The sequence below is a fragment of the Ammospiza nelsoni genome, chromosome Z (assembly GCF_027579445.1).
Source record: "Ammospiza nelsoni isolate bAmmNel1 chromosome Z, bAmmNel1.pri, whole genome shotgun sequence".
Taxonomy (NCBI): domain Eukaryota; kingdom Metazoa; phylum Chordata; class Aves; order Passeriformes; family Passerellidae; genus Ammospiza; species Ammospiza nelsoni.
This window is the reverse complement of record NC_080669.1, coordinates 79,495,014-79,501,136: the sequence shown is the minus strand read 5'-3', so window position 1 is coordinate 79,501,136 and position 6,123 is coordinate 79,495,014.

The window sequence follows — 6,123 nt, the reverse complement described above, 5'->3', positions numbered from 1 at the left end:
GCAAGGCAGCCATGAGCACTCTGACTGCCCCTGCGGTGGTGTTGTCTTTTTATACAAACTACGTATAACATATTTACACTTAATTCCCAATACCCATCACCTATGTTAGACAGTGCACCTCTATTCTAAACCAATCCCAAAGTGCCAACATCACCGCAGAAAATGGAGACCAAGAAGAAGAAGAAGAAAGGCTAGACACGCCCAAGTTCCTCCATCTTGTCCTCATAACCCCCATACCAAAAATGCTAAAATTTGTATTTTCAAGGTGTGATGATTTTATTATTATACTATTTAAACTTCTGTGAGTTTCAGGTCCTCATACAAAGTTGGCAACTTGCTCCAGGGGTCAAAATCAAACGCGCAGGTTCTCTGGGCTGTGTGCCAGGGTCTCCGAGCCCCCTGGCGGGGTCCTCGGCAGCTCTGGACACCCGGAGGGATGCGCTGAGTTCCGACAGCTGGGTACGGAAGGTCCTGTGGGGCGGGTAAAGGGGGCAGAGATTTGCGATCCGGCTGTCTGCAGCAGTGCGGGAGCCCGGAGGAGGCGGGCGCTGCCCGGGATGCGGAGCCCGGCCCCGCTCGGCAGTCGGGAGAGGGCAGCCGCAGCCCGAGCAGCGCGGCTGGGAGGAATTCCCGCATCCCCAGCCTGGCCGGGCGCTGCTCCCTCTCCCCCGCAGCCCAGCCCGGGGGCGGCCGATCCCGCCGGGATGCGCACACAGCAGCCCCGTGCCCGTCCCGAGGTGAGCCTCCTCCTTCAGCAAAACCACTGCGTGCTGATGGAGCCGGGATCCTGCAGGGCAGAGGGTTTTCCTCTCCGGGTTCTCAGTATCCCCGTCTTATCCCTATTTCCCAGCTCTGTTCCGTGCTACCCCCATTCCATAGGCGTGGATCTGGGCTTGTGGAGGGCAGGAGAAATGGGACTTTTTGTATGAAAGATCAACACCTTTCCCATCCCTGTGAGCCACAAACCAGGAGTAGCCTCCAGGGGCAGTGCTTAAGGAGAAACCCCATCCTGCCCAGATTCACAGATGTCAGCAGGTACCAGGAACGGCTGCATCAGCAGGATCAGCAGCATCTCAGCTCTGCTGGGATTTGCTGGAGAGATGAAGAGTTATTCTGCCGTGAGACTGAGGAGCAGGAACGTGACTGGTGTACTCCTGGCTCTGAACAACCAAAAGATAGCCTGCACACTGTCGCTGAGGGCTGTGGGAAGCAGCCAAGCTTGCCCATGGCAGGGTCTCCTTGTGTGGTGCCCGGGAGGCGGCTCCATGGGCAGCATCCACATGCTGAGGGCTGGCACCAGGGAGATGCTGTGCAGACCAGGAGAAAAATCCACCCTCCGGAACATTCCCGTTTTTCCTTTGTAAACAAATTCTCATGTTCTTTGGGCTGGTTTTTGCTTGCTATCTCATCCTGTAAATTTAATGCCTTCAAAAAGTCATACTCAAATATTGCCATGGTCCTTCAGTGAATGTCTGCCTCGATTTTATTTTGGTAAAAAAACACGTCTTAGAAATTTAAGATGCCTAAATACAACAAAACTAATATCAAACTCTTAAAATCATCCTCAAAAGGCAAATGTCTCTCTCCCCTCCATAGATTTAACTCTCTGTGACTCAAAACGCTGTGTCAATGATTTCAGACCAAGTGTTGAGCCTTGTTTAGCGGGCTCCAGCACCCAGCTGCCTGTTCTGGGAGAAGGGCTGCCAAGCTGTCCATGGTTACAGGAGCTGGCTGGCTTTCTCCTGTTTATCAGCTCACTAGCACTTTCTCCCTTTAATAGCAATGCAATCCAGCCAGCCATGTGACCCTGTGGGGACCAGGAGCCCTCTGAGGGCTGGGGAGGTTTTGTTTCATGTTCCCTGGTGGTTTTGGACTGCACTCCCAAAACGCCAGCCCAGCCCTTGCTGCTGCCCGTCAGGCCCTGGCAGGAGGGCAGGCCCTGTAAACAGCCATGAGTGTAAGGCACCTCTCTGTGCTTCCCTCCTCAGCTGAGAGCTCGCCCGTGTCTCTCAGCATGCAGTGCTTCCCACGCTGCCTCCCAGCTGCTTGCAGTGCACAGTGGTGGGAGCAGCTGGGGTGGCCCAAGTCCCCAGAAAGGCATCTGTCCCCAGCCCCACATGGAGGTATTCCCAGCCCTCAGCAGCCTCCAAACCTTAAACTCCACCCTTAAAGCAGCCATAGTCACTGCTGTGGTGTCCTCTCTGGGGTGAGGGCCTGCCACAGCAGCAGGGGTGGAACAGGCTCTGTGAAGCTGAGGGCCACAGGCAACAAAAAACTGGGGTCCAAAGAGTGAGCCCGGGCTCTGAGCACTGCAGTGGCAGCTGGGCTGTGCTCCCCACTCCTCCTTTCAAGGTGAGGTGGATGAAAGTCCCTGAAGCAGCAGCAGTGCAGACCTCGGGCAATGCTCACTGCTGTTTTGCAGAGTGGAAGTGAAGAGCCAGAGAAGATGTAGCCAGACTGGGACATCCAGGTGTTGGCACAGGTACTGACTGTGATGTGGCATTGGTTTGGGCATCCATCAGCAATTTGTCTATGGCACAGGGTCATGAGAAGACGAAGGTCCTGAGGCTAGAGGCACCAGGAAAATAGAGAAATATAATACTTAACAGTGTGTCTGGACATATCTGGGAGAAGCCACCCTATCTCAAACAGGATGATCTTTGCACAGCACTGAGCCTCCTGCCTTTTACTCCAGGACAGGATTGCTCCCAGCTCCAGGATAGTGTGATGGTTCTGATGGTGTGAATCAGAGCAGAGCAGGGCTGGCAGGGCAAGCACTGCAGCACTTGGGGTTTTTGCTGCCTTCATTTCACAATGTGGGCAGCCCAAGCTGTGACCATAATAAATAAAGTGACAGCCAGGGAGCAGAGCTTTCTGGTTTCCTGTACACCTCAGGCTGGCCAGGGTAAACACACAACAAGCCTGCACTTCAGACAGGGCCATGCCCACAGCACGTCAGCCAGAGCCTGGACACATGCCAAGCCAGCCAGAGCAAAGCCACTGAGCAGGAGGCTTCACAGGGCAAGTCCCACACAAGGCAAATACACTGGTGCTGAAGGGCACAGCCCCATTGCCCCAAGATGCCTTCATCCAGCAGGCACCTGCACCTCTGGAACGATCACCTGTGTCTCTGGGATGTCAGGGACAGTCACTGGGGTTGGGTTACAGTATCTGTGTGCCCCATCCTTGCCCAGGCTGCAGGGTTGTAGAGGATCCTCAGACAGGCAGTTCTTAAATAGGTACTAGGAGAAGCTTCACAGAATCAGCCAGGCCCGCTCAAGAGGAGACACACCCTGTGGCAGTCCCCTCTGCACAGAAACCATGAGAGGACACCCCAGATTTCCGATGTACTCATCTCCAGTCCCCATAGTCCTCTTCCATCCATGCATCTGCTCCCCTCACATCACACAGGCAGAAATCCAGTGAGTGCTAACTCAGCCAGCAGGGCTGAGGACCAGCGCCCCATCCCTCAGCACATCACCATAACAGGGCACCTGCACATCAGCATGACACCTCTCACTTCAAGTCTGGCCCAGCTCCAGGTCTTGAGCTCATGATCCCAAACCTCTCAATCTCCTCACCCAGCCTAGCACATGGGAGCCCAGCTCATGGATGTGACCAGCTTCCTTCTGGCAAAGATCTCAGGACATCCCTGAGCACACAGCAGCAGCAGCAAGGCACACAAAGCTGCCGACAGGGAGGGAGGGCAGCACACAGCTCTTATGTGATGGCCCAGTTCAGCTTGTCCTGCGTGGGTTTGTGGTAGTGTAATTCAACCCCCAGATGTCTGCTCACATGTCCAAGCCTTGATCTGCCTGGACAAGAGCTGTCAGCTTCCTCTCTGCTCAAGAGGAAAGGGAAAGAGACTCTATGGTCCCTAAATTCTGTCCTTTCGGGGTGCTGAGAAGGAGACCAGCTGTAGGACAGGATGCTGCAGGCAGCCTGAACATGTCCTTTTGCCATAGCAGAAGGAAGCAGTAGGGAGGTGTGTGGAGCCAATGATCCTCATCTGAGCCTGAGGATGGAGCAGAGGAGGAGCTGCAATGTCAGAGCTGCCCCGTGCCAGGGACATGCCACTACAAGGACCCTCAGGTGCATGCAGCCCCATCAAGTGCCCTGCTCATCCATCAGACCCCACATCGCTGTCAAACCTCCTCCTACTTCACCCAAGACTGCAGGTCTCTAGCTCTGCTCAGAGCTGGTAGCTCAACAACAGTCCAGATCCCCACTACATCCCTGCTCCCAGCACGCCACGGACAGTGCCAGCTCCAGTCCCCTGCACAGACGCCCCTCCGGATCAGGTTCTGCTCTCAGATTCCCACTCCCAAGGGTGGCCCGGGCCCGGCAGAGCTGGGGTTTCCCCAGATGCTGGGCTCGGCTCTGCAGCGCTGCAGCGGCAGGGAAAGCAGCGTGTGGCGGCCGGCCAGCGGTGGCGCCGAGCAGCCCGGCTCCCGCTGGGCCTCCAGCACCACGAGCAGGCACGGGGCAAAGCTCGGGGGCTGCTCCCGGGGCAGCAACCAGGGCCAAATGCCTGCTGCAGCCCGTCCAACTCCGCTCCTTCCACAGGAGCTGGCCGGTCCTGGAGGATGCTCAGTGTCCCTCGGCTCGCGCAGGATGCAGAGAGCAGAGCAGTATCGGGAGATGGGAAGGGGAAAGTTCGGAGCTGGATGGAGGAAACCTCTCTCTGCCCAGGACCAGCCCCTCCTATACCCCCAGGCTCCCGAAATCCACATGAGCCACCAGCTGAGGGAAGATGTGAGCAGGCTGGTGGAACCAGAGCCCACCTGCAAAGCGCCTGAAGGCCACGTGAGGTGACTCAAGGAGGGACATCCCCAGCCTTGGCACATCCCCAGCTCTCGTAGTGCAGGTGGGATGGAGCTGCCCACGTGTGGCTGGTGAGGCAGCAGCCTCAGCCACAAGCAGATGCGCCACATTGGGCTATGCCCTGGGTGATGTGGGCACCAAGCCTCAGCCATTGCTGAGCTCAGCACTCACAGTGCAGCCAGGAGCCAGTACAGGAACTGCTCACCCCACACACAGCCTCCACCTCTCCCAAAGTCTGATATGGTGGGGTTGAGCTGGGATGAAGGAAACACTAGTTTGTTATCATATCGATGCTCAGGAGGTGGGATAGCTCATGGGTGTGTTTTTGTGGTGTTGAAGAGATAGGATTGGAAAACAGCAAGTAGTCTTTTGTTACTCGAGGTTCGGGGGCTCAGGGATGTACCTGGATATGGCAAGGATCAGTTTGTCACTGTAAGGTTGCAGAAGGACCCTGTGACCCTGTTCACTTCTGCCAGCCCTGTTTTTGCAGGGGAAGTGCTGCATGGGTGCTGCACACACCTGGAATATGTGGCCAATATCTCTGCACAGGCAGAGACAATGTGGGGAGGGAAACACTGGGTGCGTCCCAGGGCTCCAGCAGTGCCAGCCTTGATGGCATCAGATGGGGAAACCCCAAAGGAGACCTGGCCTCAGGTGCTGCCAGAGAGGAAAGCTCCCAGTGGGTCTTCACCAGCTGGCTTCCTGTTGCACACTTCCAACAAATCTTTTTCTTCTTAAGAATTTTCACTACAATAAAATGGCAAACCAAACCAATTTCCAAGGGAAAGCAGCTTGGGTGGTGGACGTGTCCTGCAAAAAAGGGATGCAAGCACACACCACAAGCTGTGAGGAGGAACGAGCCTTTTCTTCAACTCAGGGACACAAACCCCAGGGCCAGATTTCACCCTGCATGCTCCCCATCAAACAAACCACCACAATAATAAACCCCAAAGAAATGGCCAGCCCAGGGGCAAGGGAAACTGAGTCACAGCAGAACCTGCCTGCTTCCACTCCGCCGGGATGCAGGGATGGGGGCAGGCACGGTTGGTGAATGCTGACCCCCGAGAGCACCGGGGAGGGCTGTGCATCCTCGAGGGCGTTCCTGAGCCTCGGGGGGAGACTCGTGCCCCGGAGGGCACCGCACACCAGTGCGCCACGGTGGGATCCCCATCCCAGCGCTCCGGCCGGACTGACACGGGGGGGGGGAGCACCGCGAATCCTGGGCAAGCGGTGGGCGCGGGATTCGGATCCCTCCCGGTCCCGGGGGGCGGCTCACAGGCAGGAAGCGTCCCGGGGTGG